Source organism: Hemitrygon akajei, chromosome 3 (genome assembly GCF_048418815.1).
Source record: "Hemitrygon akajei chromosome 3, sHemAka1.3, whole genome shotgun sequence".
In the NCBI taxonomy this organism is placed as follows: Eukaryota; Metazoa; Chordata; class Chondrichthyes; order Myliobatiformes; family Dasyatidae; genus Hemitrygon; species Hemitrygon akajei.
This window is the reverse complement of record NC_133126.1, coordinates 67,319,886-67,334,153: the sequence shown is the minus strand read 5'-3', so window position 1 is coordinate 67,334,153 and position 14,268 is coordinate 67,319,886. Positions and strand designations below refer to the sequence as shown.

Below are 14,268 nucleotides of genomic sequence, written 5' to 3'. Positions count from 1 at the left end.
ATCAAACTTCGACAAACTTCCATAGGCATGTGGTGGAGAGTATATTGACAGGTTGCATCATGGCCCAGTATGGAAACACCAATGCCCTTGAACAGAAATACCAACAAAAATTACTGGATACAGCCCAGTCCATCACAAGTGAAGCCATCCCTGCCGTTGAGCACATCTACATTGAAAGCTGTTGCAGGCTCATCATCAAAGACCCTTACCACCCAGGCCACGCTCTCTTCTTGGTGCTGTCATCAAGAAGAAGGTGCAGGAGCCTCAGGACCCATATCATCAGGTTCAGGAATAGTTATTCCCTTCAACCATCAAGTTCCTGAACCAGAGGGGTTAACTTCACTCACCCCATCACTAAACTGTTCCCACAGCCTTTCGACTCTCTTCCAAAGACTCTTCATCTCATGTTTTTGATATTTATTGCTTATTTATATATTATTATCATTATTTTTTTCTTTATGTATTTGCACAATTTGTGGAGATTTGATGTCTGTTGCACATTGACTGTTTGTCCTTCCTGTTGGGTGCAGTCCTTCACTGATTCCATAGTGTTTCTTGAATTGCCTTTGCCTGCAAGTAGATGAATCTCAGGGTTGTATATGGTGATGTATACTGTATGTTCTTTGATAATAAATTTCCTTTGAGCTTTCAAATTTTGAAATTTGAAAGTCAATTCAATGCAAGCATTTTTTCTATGTTGAATAGCATTCAATAGCATTCTCTAGCTTAAAGATCTTCATGTGCTACAGATACTTATCAGTCAGTAATCTACATATTATTGCACTGTATTAACAAAATAGCAAACAGCAGATTCAACGTATAATTTGCCACCTTTTTAAAAAATAAATGTATGACAGATTACTGCTATTTCCTTATATGTCGTTAAATGAAGGATCTCTTCCTATAGTTATCATAAGTCTTGCTTTACACTTCCAATCAGGTCAAGTCACCTGCATGTCAGAATAATGAAGAGAGCATCAAGGTCACCATGACAGCAAATCAAGTGTTACAGTGCAGTTGTCATGACAGCAATACCCAGGGCTCTTTCCCGATTGAATACTGTTTTTCCTACTTGGCAGGATAATACACAGAATCTGAGAGTCTTTGTTAGAAGCTACATAAATATATAAAGGATCACCTTATTCCCTGCCACAACGCATATTCAATTTGAGCAACTTTTTCAAAGTGGGGAAGGTACCGGGGATCAATTCAGCCAAGTGCATCAGATTCAAGCTTCAGAGATCCAAAGTACACTTATTCAAAGTAGACAGTTAGAGCAGAGCACTCCTGTGGTCATTCCCCTCAGAAACAAGCAGACCGCTTTGGATACTTTTGTGGGGGATGACCTCCCGGGAGAATGCCACGGCGACCGGGTTACAGGCACGAACCATGAGTCCGTGGTGCAGAAGGGAAAGAGAGAGAAGGGAGCGGTAGTGATAGGGGACTCGCTAGTGAGGGGAACAGAACGGAGATTCTGCGGACGTGAACGGGACACCCAGATGGTATGTTGCCTCCCAGGTGCCAGGGTCAGGGATGTCTCAGATCGCCTTCCACAATATTTTGAAGAGGGAGGGGGAGCAGCCAGATGTCTTGGTACATATTGGCACTAATGACATAGGAACGAAAAACAATGAGGTCCTGAAAAGAGAGTTTAGAGAGCTAGGTAGAAAGCTGAGACGCAGGACCTCCCTGGTAGTAATTTCTGGATTGCTGCCTGTGCCACGCACCAGCAAGAGTAGAAACAGTACGATTGGGCAGATAATTGTGTGGCTGAGAAGCTGGTGCAGGGAGCGGGGCTTCAGGTTCTTGGATAATTGGGATCTCTTCTGGGGGAGGTATGACCTGTTCAAAAGTGACGGGTTGCATCTGAACCTGAGGGGGACCAAATATTCTCGCAGGCAGGTTTGTTAGACCTGTTGGGGAGGGTTTAAATTAACTTGACAGGGGGATGGGAACCGGGTAAAGGGACTCAGGAAAAGACGGATGGTAAAAAAGTAAAGATAGCATGCAGTCAGATTGTCATGAAGGGCAGGCAGGTGATGGGACTTAGTTGTAGCCAAAAGGCTTGAGTATCAAATCATTAGGGATACAGAGTCAGAAAGGACAGCAAATATGGTACTCAAGGTGTTGTATCTAAATGCACAAAGTATAAGAAATAAGGTGGATGATTTATTGCAATATTACAGATTCCCAGGTATGATGTTGTGGCCATCACTGAATCGTGGATGAAGGATGGTTGTAGTTGAGAACTAAATGTCCAAGGTTACATGTTATATCGGAGGGATGGGAAGGTAGGCAGAGGGGGTGGTGTGGCTCTACTTGTAAAGAATGGAATCTAATCAGTAGAAAGATGTGACATTGTATTGGAAGTTGTTGAATCCTTGTGGGTTGAGTTAAGAAACTGCAAGGGTAAAAGGACGTTGATGGCAGTTATATCCAGGCCTCCCATCAGTGGCTGGGAGGTAGACCACAGGTTACAACAGGAAATAGAAAAGGTGAGACAAAAAGACAATGTTATGGCAGTCATGGGAGATTCTAACATGCAGGTTGATTGGGAAAATCAGCTTGGTAATGGATCTCAAGAGAGTGAGTTTGTTGAATGTCTAAGAGTTAGCTTTTTAGAGCAATTTGTCACTGAGCCTACTAGGGGAGATCAGTTATACTGGATTGGGTGTTATGTAATGAACCGGAGGCAATTAGAGAGCTTAAGGTAAAAGAACACTTAGGAACCAGTGATCACAATATGATTGTGTTCAAGTTGAAATTTGATAGGGAGAAAGTAAAGTCTGATGTAGCAGTATTTCAGTGGAGTTGGGGAAATTACAGTGGTATGAGAGAGGAGCTGGCCACAGTAAATTGGATGGAGCTGCTGGCAGGGATGTCAGCAGAGCAGCAATAGTGTATGTTTCTGGGAAAAATGAGGAAGGTGCAGAAGATGTGTATTCCAAAAATGAAGAAATACACAAATGGTAAAATAGTACAACCGTGGCTTACAAGGGAAGTCAAAGCTATTGTAAAAGCAAATGAAAGGGCATATAACAAAGCAAAAATTAGTGAGAAGACAGAGGATTGGGAAGTTTTTAGAAACCTACAGAGAACAACTAAAAAAAAATCATTAGAAGGGAAAAGATGAAATATGAAAGCAAGCTAGAAAATAATATCAAGGTGGATAGTAAAAGTTTTTTCAAGTATGTTAAAAAATAAAAGAGAAATAAGGGTGGATATAGGACCGCTAGAAAATGAGGCAGGAGAAATAATAACGCGGGACAAGGAGATGGCTGATGAACTAAACGAGTATTTTGCGTCAGTCTTCACTGTGGAAGACACTAGCAGTATGCCTGATGTTAGTGTGCGAAGGAACAGAAGTGCGTGCAGTTACTGTTACAGGAGATAAGGTGCTCAAAAAGCTGAAAGACCTAAAGGTACATAAGTCGCCCAGACCAGAGAACTGCACCCTAAGGTTCTGAAAGAGGTGGCATTAGACATTGTGTGGCATTAGAAATAATCTTTCAAAAATCATTGGACTCTGCCATGGTGCCAGAGGACTGGAAATTGCAAATGTTACTCCACTCTTTAAGAAAGGAGGAAGGCAGGAGGAAGGAAATTATAGACCAGTTAGCCTGACCTCAGTGGTTGGGAAGACATTGGAGTCAATTGTTCAGGATGAGGTTATGAAGTACTTGCTGACACAAGACAAGATAATATAAAGTCAGCATGGTTTCCTTCAGGGAAAATCCTGCCTGACAAATGTTTTGGAATTCTTTGAGGAGATTACCAGTAGGATAAAGGGGATGTAGTGAATGTTGTATATTTGGACTTTCAGAAGGCCTTTGACAAGGTGCCACACATGAAGTTAAGAGCCCATGGTATTACAGTAAACTTACTAACATGGTTAGGGCATTGGCTGGTTGGTAGGAGGCAGCGAGTGGGAATAAAAAGATCCCTTTCTTGTTGGCTGCCAGTGACTAGTGGTGTTCCGCAGGGGTCAGTGTTGGGACCACTTCTTTTTATGTCGTATCTAAATGATATAGATGATGGAATAGCTGGCCTTGTTGCCAAGTTTGCAGATGATATGAAGATTGGTGGAGGGGCAGGTAGTGTTGAGGAAACAGGTAGGATACAAAAGGACTTAGACAGATTAGGAGAAAGGACAAGAAAGTGGCAAATGAAATACAATGCTGGAAAATGCATAGTCATGCACTTTGGTAGTAGAAATAAACATACAGACTATTTTCTATATGGGGAGAAAATCCAGGAATCTGAGATGTAGAGGGACTTGGGAGTCCTTGTGCAGAACACCCTGAAGGTTAACTTGCAGGTCAAGTCGATGGTAATGAAGGTAAATGCCATGTTAGCATTCATTTCAAGAGGTGTAGAATACAAGAGCAGGGATGTGATGCTGAGGCTTTATAAGGCACTAGTGAGGCCTCACCTTGAGTATTGTGAACAGTTTTGGTCCCTCCATCTCAGAAAAGATGGTCTAGAGGAGGTTCACAAGGATGATTCCAGGAATGAAAGGGTTATCATACGGTGAACGTTTGATGGCTCTGGGTCTGTACACTGGAATTCAGAAGGATGAGCGGGGGATCTCATAGAAACCTTTCACATGTTGATAGGCCTAGACAGAGTAGATATGGTAAGGATGTTTCCCATGGTGGGAGAGTCTAGGACAAGAGGGCACAGCCTCAGGATAGAGGGGCACCCTTTGGAAGCAGAGATGTGGAAAAAATTTCTTTAGCCAAAGGGTGGTGAATTTGTGGAATTAGTTGCCACATGCAGCTGCGAAAGCCAGGTCATTCGATGTATTTAAGGCAGAGATTGATAGGTTCTTGATTGGACATGGCATCAAAGGTTACGAGGAGAAGGGCGGGAACTGGGGTTGAGGAGGAGATAGAGAAAAGGATCAGCCATGAGTGAATGGCGGAGCAGACTCGATTGGCCAGGTGGTCCAAATCTGCTCCTATGTCTTATGGTCTTATTACCAAAGTATGTATGCAGTATACAATCCTGAGATTCGTCTTCCCAGAGACAGCCACGAAATATGGAAAGAAAACCACTGAACCCATTCAAAGGAAAACATCAAGCCCCCATCGTGCAAAAAAATAACAAATTGCGCAACTAGCAAAAAAAAACAAACAAAAGACACAGAATATAAAACACCAAGCCACAAATCAGCCAACAGTCCATGGATGTTCAGTTCAGTTCAGTTCAGTTCTGTTCAATCTAGCTCTGTGCTGTTCGTTAACTTCAGGCCGCCCCTATCAAAGTAACAACAAAAAAGGAGAGACCAGAAACCAGAAACACATCATAACGTGAACCACAGAACCCAATCCACAAACCAAGTCGATTAACCTTGCCCAAGACCCAGGACTCCAGCACCATCTTCCGGCAGCATCGAGTGAGAGGGAGAAAGAGACCTTTCGAACACAGGCATCTTCCTCCAAGAGCAGTGAGTGAGAGGGAGAGAAAACTGTCACGCGTAGACATCCTCCTCCAGCAACAGCGAGCGAGCAGCTGATAGACACACTGAATGAACACCAGCTCACCTCGACGATTTCTATCTTCCTTGATACTTTAAGTGGAAAGGTCGGCAAGAAGTGGAGTCAATCATGGGCTCGTACCCCATCTCCAGGCTTCTTGGCCACCAGGCCCCACACTTTGCTAGAAACCTCACGGAACCCCCTCAGAGACAGCAAAGTGTCAGATTGCTCAATCAGCCCGAAAACACATCATCAAATGTAGATCACAGGCTCCAGCAGTAGCAGAACCACATTTGAAAGACAAAGAGGTGAAAGAAGTACTTTGATGAACTGTCTGAAGGATGTCAGCCTTGATCATATTGTTCACTGGCGCCATCATCCCACACTCCTTCCATATGCAGGAAATGGGAAAAATAGGCTTTTGCATTTAACCAAGAGCAAAATAAAATCCAGAACTGACAAAAAACCTTCACTGCTGCAGTGAAACTAAAGTAGATGCATACATTTTTGGAATAAATTTCTAGTTCTGAAAGTAATATACAGTTCTGCACTTAAATCTGATCTGAGAGACTTCAGTCATGACAAGAGAGGGGAGATTGACCAAATGAAATTCAAGGAGGACCAGAAGAAACAGCTCCATTTGCTGTTAGTGTAGATATGAAGAAATGGTACAAAGTGTGACAACAGCAAAATTTACTGCCCCAGATAATTTATGTTGTGCTGAAGGCTTTTTAATAGCACCTATTAGTTATGATCATTAACACTTAAAAGTCTGAAATAAATCACTGGAGTAACATGCTGAACTGAGGATGTTGTTAAATAGACAGTTATGCAGTGGTAAGTGAGCTTGTTTACTGCATAAGCAGGAGTGTTGTAATTTTCAATAAACATCAGCTCAATTTGCCATCGCTGAGTACATTTCAGCTCCCAATCTGGATAGAGCTAGAAACTGTTATGCTTCTCACTTCAACATGCAGCCATAGGGCAAGGTTCCCACAGAATGGAAGGGAGCATATAAGGCTCTTCAGAGAACAGTCGACCAACGAGCCTGATAGCAGTACAGAACAATCCAATCACCCAGCAACCTTAGTACTTTGATGGTACTGAACTGACAGATTTTCTGAACTATGAATGTAACTCTATCAAAACCCCAAAACACTTCTACTTGACTGCTTTGGACTGATGCATTCACCTGGACTGGAAACATAGACCATCCTTCTGCCTCCACAGATGCAAGCTGAACTGCTGCGGTCCTCTAGATGTTTGAGCTTTGTTTTGCTGAGGATTATTTTTGTAAGGGATATATTATGTTCAAAAAGTCCAATTGAGATTGTAACCACTAGGATAATTAAGGGTGAACCAGCTTCTCCAGTGGATGTGGAGTCTGCAAATTAACCAGAACTGGAGCATACAGAACTGACGATAAATGATTAAAGACTGGTAAACGGACATGGAATAGGAACAAACGTTGATTTAAAGGATGTTATAATAAATGCAGGCTCTTTCCTCATATACAGACGGTTCATTGCAGAGGCTATTATTTGAAATATAGTCCAGCCGATTTTTATTCTGATTGTGCTGGCTCCTTTAAATTTGAAATTCAGTTGGATCATGTGAGGGCAGTCATTTTGTTGTGGCGGAGATTTTGAGTCAGACTGAAGTATACTTACACAAAGCCTGTGTTGTCTTTCCCTTGTTTGCGTCATCAAAACCATCGTCTGTAAGTTTTGGCTTAGTTCATACAGGAGAACGCTATCTGAGCAATATTTTGTGTTAATATTATGTGAAAGTTTATTCCCGATTATTGGCACGGTATTCGACCAGCCTTGGTAACTTAATGAATGTGTACACGGTGTTACTCTTCTCGCATTCTTTAAAACTTTGCCTACTCATGTTGTGTATAATTCTGAATATTTTACATGTAATTCTAGCTTCATTTCTAATTTCTTATGGGTACGAAATTTGATTGTCAAAAGTTTGCTGCATTAAGTACTTACAGTATTTTTCTGGTCTCTCTCAGTTTTACACCTACTCAATTACATGTGTGCGTGCTACCAAAATAAAGCGCCCCGGGCTTACACCTATATCCTGACTCCCGTGTTCAACTGAGTGGAGTTTGCCTGCTGCTTAATAGTGTGCTTCACACACAGTACAGTAAAAAGTCGAGCACGCAGCTGGCCAAACAGCGTACGAGCAGTCGACGGCGGTGAATAACAACCATTATGGGTGAGAGGTACACAAAGGACACAACAAACACCACAGGAAAGGCAAAGTTCACCAGACAGAGCGTCTGACGGCAGTCCATAGCGATGTTGCTGCAGGCGGAGGCTGCCCGAGCACTTCGCGTGGACAGAGGGAGACTGCCGTTTAAAAAAACAGACAACGCTCAGCTACAGGCTAATTTGGAAGCCCTACTCCTTCAAAAAGAGGCCGAAGTTGCTATGCAGAGATATTGGAGGCAGCAGCAGAGCAGGAGGGTGAGGAGCTTTACAGTAGAAAAAGCCACCCAGCCATAATAGAGGGCACACGTTGAGTGTGTGAGTGATTATGAAGTCTTAACCAGCAGTCTGAGCATGCCTGCTACACAACACATTATCAACAGTCTCAACACTCCATTCTAACACTTTGCCTATCCCTTTGGAAAAAGACAGCAATCAGCACACTGTAGCCAATGGTCATCTCCCAATAAGTTGCTTACAGCCAAGTACAGAAAGACTTCACATATGTGAAACAACTCTTACCTGTCCAGCACCAAAAGAAAAGTAAATCCCCTACTGTAAAACAGTGGAGACAATGCCAAGATTTGACAACATAAATCTAAATACTTACAACCAAGGCTTAACATGCCTCAGTGCAAAGGAAGTTTACCAGTAGATCGTCAGCATCTTCAGCCATGATGGATATGGCGAAGTATCTGGCACACAAAAAGCTCGTGAGCACCAACCTATCACACTCTGATGACCGTCCAGAAAGTTATAGAGCATGGAAGTCATCTTTTAATAATACAAAGACCTGGAACTTACGAATGGTGAGGAATTGAACTTGTGGTTAAAATGGCTTGGTAAGGAATTCTCCAACTATGTTAGGTGCTTCAGAGCAAATAATATAAACAACCCAGCTTTAAGAATGATCTAGGACGGGCTTGATGAATGCTACGGTGCGCCGGAGGTAATAGAAAGTGCACTTTTCAAAAGTTGGACAGCTTTCCAAAGATTTCAAATAAGAATAACAAAGTAAAGAGAACTTGAGGATCTGTTAACGGAGTTGCTTTCAGCAAAAGAAAGATGGTTGTTTGCCTAGCTTAGCTTATTTAGACGATGCCCACAGCATTAGCCCTGTTGCTGAAAAATTGCCACAGTGTTGTTGAACAGATCCCACCTCTAGCTGATACGACTCAGCCCTACAGCTGCTTGGGAGAGATATCCTCACAGCACTAAAGGCCAGGAAGTATATAAACATTGTTGGTATAGAGGGTGGACTTAGGATGATGGTAGTAAGTATTTAGAAGGGGACATCCACAGGCCTACTGTTCACAGCTTGAAGACAAACATTCTGCAAAATGGGAGACCTTCACTGTTCAGCCCTTGCACAAGCCACATTAACCTTAAAGAAAAGGTAAACTCCAGTTCACAGCCTCAACATGGTCTCTCTCAAAGCATCAGTATAAATAGAACATCCTAAAATAAGCTGCCTCCTGAGGTAGATGTAGCAGATACAAGGCTTGGGCAGAGAAAAGAATTAGCTAAACATAGTTTCCCTCTCCAACGCCCAATTGCTAGACAAAACTGCAGGACAAATCCAGGGTATGGTGGAAAATCTCCAGACTAATGGACCACTCCCAGAAATGAAAAGGACCAAAAGGTATGTAGACGAACAACTGGATTAGCAGTGAATGGGGGGCAGTGTCTATGTAGAGTGCATGGCTCCCAATGACCCAACAGCTATACAAAATACAGTTAAGGATGTATCCAGCAAAAAAGAAGGAAAAGGACATAAAACCAGGTGTGGAAAAAGCCAAAAGGGAAGACTGATGCTTTAGCCCAGTTTGATTTAATTAATTATGCAAGTGTTGTCATTGTGGGTAATCGCCCATCCATAGCTGTGGTGGAGCAACAGTCTGTGTCAACTGTGAGTGATGGTTTTACGGAAATTAACTCAAAAAAGCACCATTGCTCACTTGAAGAAGAGCGCAAGAAGAAAAAGCAAACTTTACAGGCACCTGGGAGAGCTTGGAATGAGAAGAAATGGGCATATTCATACAGGATTCCTCCTCGTTTTGTTAAAAAAAATGCAGATTTGAGCAGCTTAGAGGGGAACCCCATGAACTCTCTCTCTCCGGACTCTGACCACAGATTTGACGCCCTGCGGGCTATAAGCTCCGGAGGCCCCAGCTCCAGGTCCGGCTCAGACCGGGATCCTATGGCTGGGACGGTCGGTGCTGCCATGGGGTCCTGCCACCCGTCCTATTCCCCTGCTACCTCCTATTCTCGTTGTGACTCCCAGCCTTCCCTTCATCCCTCATCCCCCTCCATCCTTCCGATCCCTCATCCTCCCCTCTGCCCGCTCTCCCTGAACATCCCAACACCCCTCCTCCTGAGACTTCCCACTCCTTACCCTCCCTTAACCCCTGTCCCAACCCTTGCCTTGTCTTCAACATCCCCCCCGACCTTCCCCTATCTGAGGCAGAACACTCTGTCCTCAGTAAGGGCCTTACTTTTGTCCCCCTCTGCCCCCATCTCAGCGAGTTCCGTGCCCGCCATGATGCTGAACTCTTCTTCCGCCGCCTACGTCTCCGAGCCTACTACTTCAACAAGGATTCCCCCCCTCCCCCCAGTGATGACCCATTCTCCTGACTTCTACTCTCCTCCTCCTCCTGGACACCCCCATCGGGCCTTCTACCTGCTCTCGACCTTTTCATCTCTAACTGTCACCGAGACATCAACCTTTTCAACTTCACCACCCCTCTCTCCTATTCTAACCTCACTCCCTCTGAACGCACTGCCCTCCACTCTCTCCGCACTAACCCCAACCTCACCATCAAACCTGCAGACAAAGGTAGTGCTGTAGTAGTCTGGCGGACAGACCTCTACCTCACTGAGGCCAAACGGCAGCTCTCTGACACCTCCTCGTACTTACCCCTGCCACAGGACCCCACCAAAAAACATCAATCCACTGTCTCCCGCACTATCTCCACCCTCATCAACTCCGGACACCTTCCTCCCTCAGCCAAAAGACTCAATAATTCCCACACCCCGCACAGCTCGGTTTTACCTCCTCCCCAAGTTCCACAAACCTGACTGTCCCGGCAGACCCATAGTTTCAGCCTGCTCCTGCCCCACCGAACTTGTGTCTGCCTACCTGGACTCCATTTTATCCCCCATAATTCAGTCTCTCCCCACCTATCTCCAGGATACATCTCATGCCTTTCACCTCTTCAATAACTTCCAATGCCCCGGCCCCGACTGCTTCATTTTTACCATGGATGTTCAATCCTTATACACCTCCATCCCCCATCAAGAAGGCCTCAAAGCCCTCCGCTACTTTTTGGATAACAGACCCCACCAGTTCCCCAGCACCACCACACTCCTCCGGTTGGCGGAGCTTGTTCTAACTCTCAATAACTTCTCCTTTGGTTCTTCCCACTTTCTCCAGATCAAGGGCATAGCCATGGGCACTTGCATGGGCCCCAGCTATGCCGGCCTCTTTGTGGGTTATATGGAACAGTCTATGCTCCAAATCTATACTGGCACCACTCCCCAACTTTTCCTCCACTACATTGACGACTACATTGGTGCTGCTTCCAGCACCCATGCTGAGCTCATCAATTTCATCAACTTTGCCTCTAACTTTCACCCAGCCCTTAAATTCACTCGGTCCATCTCGGACACTTCTCTCCCCATTCTTGGTCTCCATCTCTGGAGACAGACTATCCACTGACAACTTCTGCAAACCCACTGACTCCCATAACTATCTTGACTATACCTCTTCCCACCCTGCCCAATGCAAAAATGCCATTCCCTATTCCCAGTTCCTCCGTCTCCGCCACATCTGCTCCCAGGATGAGGCTTTCCGTTCCAGGACTTCTCAAATGTCCTCTTTCTTTCAGGATCGTGGTTTCCCTTCTGGCGTCATCAAAGATGCTCTCACCCGCATCTCCTCCACTTCCCACACTTCAGCCCTTAACCCATCCTCCCGTCACCACAACAGAGACAGGGTTCCCCTTGTCCTCACCTACCACCCCACCAGCCTCCAGATCCAACATATTATCCTCTGCAACTTCCGCCACCTTCAACAGGACCCCACCACCAAACACATCTTTCCCTCCCTACCCCTCTCAGCTTTTCACAGGGATTGTTCCCTCCGCGACTACCTGGTCCACACGTCCCTCCCCACAGAACACCCACCCGGCACTTATCCCGGCAAGCGCAAATGCTACACCTGTCCCCACACCTCCCCCCTTACCACCATTCCGGGCCCCAGACAGTCCTTCCAGGTGAGGCAACACTTCACCTGCGAGTCTACTGGAGTCGTCTATTGCATCCAGTGCTCCCGGTGCGGCCTCCTCTACATCGGCGAGACCCGACGCAGATTGGGGGACCGCTTCGTCGAGCACCTACGCTCCATCCGTCACAATAGACAGGACCTCACGGTTGCCACCCACTTCAACTCTGCTTCTCATTCCCATCTAGATATGTCCATACACGGCCTCCTCTACTGCCATGATGAGGCCAAACTCAGGTTGGAGGAGCAACACCTCATCTACCGTCTGGGTAGCCTCCAGCCTGGTGGTATGAACATTGAATTCTCCAATTTCCGGTAATTCCCTCCCCCTCCCCCTTCCCCTATCCCAGGTCCCTCTCTGCCTCTCTCCCCTTTCCACTTTCTGCTTCTTTATCTCTACAGTTCTTCCATGCTTACCCCCTCCCCCTCCCCCCCTTTATCTTTCCTCTGATTGGTTTTCCACCTGGCGCGTCTAGGCCCTACCCCCTCCCCTATCTCTATTACTGGGCTTCGGTCCTCTCTTCCCCCCACCATTCCTGATGAAGGGTCTCGGCCCGAAACATTGGCTACTCTTTTCTCACGGATGCTGCCTGACCTGCTGAGTTCTTCCAGCGTTGTGTACGTATTCAGAGGAACCCCATTATTTTGCCCGGTAAACATCACATCTCCATGTTGTTCATTTGCCACTATCGTGAACCGGTGGAGAATCAAGGACACATGTTCACAGAAGGATTTGCCAAGTAGAGCTCAAGATGACAAAGCAAGGTTCAAGCAAGAAGTTCTTCAAGCCTATGTCAGAGATTGTCCTCCTTCTGAAAAAGTAGGACAGAACATTGTATCCTGTTGCATTAACTGTTTGTGATATCTTTAAAGATGCCAAGCGGGCAGGGAGAGTTCAGGCTTTTATTTGAAATATAGCGCTCTTTTATTCTGACTGCCGCTACCTTAAAATTTGAAATTCAGTTGGATCATGTGAGGTGAGTCATTTTGTTGTGGCAGAGTTTTTCAGTCAAACTGAAGCACATTTACACAAAGCCTGTGTTGTCTTTCCCTTGTATGCGTCATCAAAACCATCGTCTGTAAGTTTTGGCTTAGTTCATAAATGAGAATGCTATCTGAACAATATTTTGTGTTAATATTATGTGAAAGTTTATTCCCAATTATTGGTACAGTGTTCAACCAGCCTTGGTAATTTAATGAATATTTACATGGTGTTAATCTTCTCGCATTCTTTAAAACTTTGCTTACTCATGTTGTGTATATTTTACTTGTAAGTCGAGTTTGATATATTCTTAATTTCTTAGGAATATGTGATTTGATCGTCATAAATAAAGCACCCGAAGTTTAGATGGGTAGTCTTGACTCCCGTGTTCAGTTGAGTGGAGTTTAGCGCCCTGTGCTTCGAATTTCACACTGTACATGCATGCTCATTTTTTCCTCTATATGCTTTCAAAAAGATGCATCAATCTGTTAGTGGATTTTTAAAAAATTGCATTCTAATGTCATCCCCGTTCATGAATTCTGCCCTCAGTATGATAAGTACCCTTGTTGCACCACAACATCTGTTTGTGGGGAAAAAAGAACTAAATCAACTTAGTCTGTGATGCATATTAAAATCAGAAATAAAAGCACAAAATGCTAAGGATGTTCAACAGGTCAGAAAACATCCTTAGAAACTGAACCAAGCTAGTGTTTCAGGTCAACAGAAATTTTAGAACAAGAGTGTGCAAACAGACCTTACACTGCAAACATTATTCAGAATTTATATTCTGCAAGGAGGGTAAGCAAGGTTGAACTGAGTCTTTCTGGAGAAATGTCTAGAAGACACTCATAAACATATTTCCCTACACACATAAGATCTTGGTTTTAATACAAACTCATCCCACAGACTATTTTCAGTTGTTGGTATTTTATTTAGAGGTACAGGACAGGACAGGCCTTTCTGTTCAAAGAGCCACACCACGCAGCAACCCACCTATTTAAATCTGGCCTAATCACAGGACAATTCACAATGACCAGTTAAATACTAACGAGTACATCTTTGGACTGTGAGAGAAAAGCGGAGCACCCAGAGGAAACCTACGCTGTTCGTGGGGAGAACGTACAAACTCCTTATTGGAATTGGACACACACATGTTTGCACGTTTAAGTTATTATGGGTGAAGTTACCACTTTGAGCCAAACCAGTGTTTCCACAGGACTTCACTAAGTGTTCCTTATTCAACAGTATAGATCAAAGAACACTTCAACCAGCTCTTCAGCCCACTATATCGGTACTGACCATGAC

The 14,268-nt window shown here is 44.5% G+C and overlaps 1 protein-coding gene and 1 long non-coding RNA gene across 3 annotated transcripts in view; one reads left to right on the top strand and one right to left on the bottom strand.

Moving 5' to 3' along the window:
- Window positions 1–14,268, bottom strand: part of prkd1 (protein kinase D1) — a 323,070-nt gene that overhangs the window by 189,088 nt on the left and 119,714 nt on the right. The gene's annotated exons all lie outside the window — the stretch shown is intronic.
- Window positions 7,106–13,399, top strand: LOC140725085 (uncharacterized). The gene is made up of 2 exons (XR_012098260.1): window positions 7,106–7,200; window positions 7,501–13,399. It is a non-coding gene; the product is annotated as an uncharacterized lncRNA (long non-coding RNA).